The sequence below is a fragment of the Gopherus flavomarginatus genome, chromosome 1, assembly GCF_025201925.1.
Source record: "Gopherus flavomarginatus isolate rGopFla2 chromosome 1, rGopFla2.mat.asm, whole genome shotgun sequence".
NCBI lineage: Eukaryota > Metazoa > Chordata > Testudines > Testudinidae > Gopherus > Gopherus flavomarginatus.
The window spans coordinates 174,937,120-174,938,919 of record NC_066617.1 but is presented as its reverse complement, the minus strand read 5'-3'; the positions used below and the strand labels follow the sequence as shown (position 1 = coordinate 174,938,919).

General features: G+C 44.4%; 1 pseudogene; it reads right to left on the bottom strand.

Annotated features, from left to right (window-relative positions):
• Window positions 1-948: 948 nt before the first annotated feature.
• On the bottom strand, window positions 949-1,049 carry LOC127043416 (uncharacterized; annotated as a pseudogene).
• Window positions 1,050-1,800: the final 751 nt, after the last annotated feature.

The window sequence follows — 1,800 nt, the reverse complement described above, 5'->3', positions numbered from 1 at the left end:
CTTCATTCTTAAATTCCTCTAACATCTGGATGATTCCCATCCAGTCCTGGTAACTTGTTCTTTATCAGTTTTATTCTGTTTGACACCTCAGTGTCGGACTGCCCTTACCCATAGAGCCCTGCATGGATACAAAATGTGGATGTGGATCTTCATCCATAAGGATCAAGTTGTATCCAACCTGTGAGCCACACTCCATCTTTTATCTGTATCCGCATCACACCTGCAGCATCATGCATGGTCAGGAGGAGCGTGTGTGCGTGCACCGTATAACAAAGCTGTATGCCTTAAATGTGCATACTATTATTATTTTAAAAAAATCAATCTTATTATACAACTAGCATCAGAATAAATAGCCTTTGGCATTAAAAATAATAAAATAAATGTCTCAAGCCAATGATGCTCAAAATCACAAACTTGTAAAATAAAAAAGTCTGCTGACTATTTAGCTTGTGATTTTTAAAGCCATCACACTTAGAACTCAACAGTCCCAGTTTCTTTTCACCAGCCACTGTTCTCCCTGTGGATTCATGCAAGTGGAATATATTGCAGAGCTAAAGTGCTTAATTTTTGCCCTGGCTTGCCTGGGCTGAGCCTCAACATCTCTCGACGTGGCATGTCAGCCTCCTACGGGGGCTGTGAGGAGGGGAGCAAGGAACAATGACAGGTACGCTGTGACTCTAGGTGAGTTTCCCCACGTGGGCACAGGAGGGGGGTGCAGGGGTGAGAGGCACAAGAGGCTGTGATGGGGAAGAGGAACAATGACAGCAGGCACTCCGTGACTCCAGGTCCGTGTCCCCAGTTGAGTGCAGGAAGGGGTGCAAGGTTTAGAGAAAAAGGGGGCACAGTGTAGGGGTTGGGGTGCAGAAGGAGGAGGTGCAGGTGCTAGGGGTGTAGGAGGGGTGTGAAGGCAAGTGATTAATTTCTGCCCTATCAGGTCAGTTGGAGAAAAAAAATATGGAACACTTCACGAATTTGCGTGTCATCCTTGCGCAGGGGCCATGCTAATCTTCTCTGTATTGTTCCAATTTTAGTATATGTGCTGCAGCTACTTCTGCAGAGAAAGTCAGTCTCGCTTCCCTGCCTTTGAGATCTTATATTTAGAGCCCTGCACAGATACTGTATCTGCATCCAATCCACCATCTGCAGAAACGGTCTGCGGGTATCCATGGATTTGCAGGACTCTACTTACCTGAAAAGAGCACGCTGCCCTCCCACTCTCATCACCTTCTCAGAGGGAAACATTACCCATTGTTTCTTTCCTTATTCCATCCTACTACCTATCCTCAGCCATTACAATGTCTCCCAACCCTACCAGCTTTAGCTAGATTTCCTCATGGTGTTCTGGTATCTTGTCTTCAGGGTTTTGGTTGCATTTTTGAATCCAGGTGCATTTTGCCCTGAGGCTTTCCCATGTCATAAACAGCCTAGACTACATTGGCCGGACTCTAACAGAAACCCTCCAGAAGTCAAGAAATGTATAAGCAACAGCTGGTCTATTAGTTTCTCAATCCCACTGACACTCAAGATTGATTTCTTCTTCAAGGAAAGGATGTGTGTGCATGAGAGATGGGGTGCTAACATGAATATTTTGTAAACTAAACAAAATACCGAGTTTAATTTAAGATTTGGGCTGAGGTTCCGGTCATTTGTTTTTCTTTATCTGATTCAGCTACTGTCATAGAAAATTGTCTGGGAGAACATCTGAGTCAAAATTTCCCAGTCAAACTGAACTTTGATGGGGAAATTGTTTCCATTTTAGTGCTATCCCTTTAAGGCTGGGCAAGAGGGAGACTGACCTTT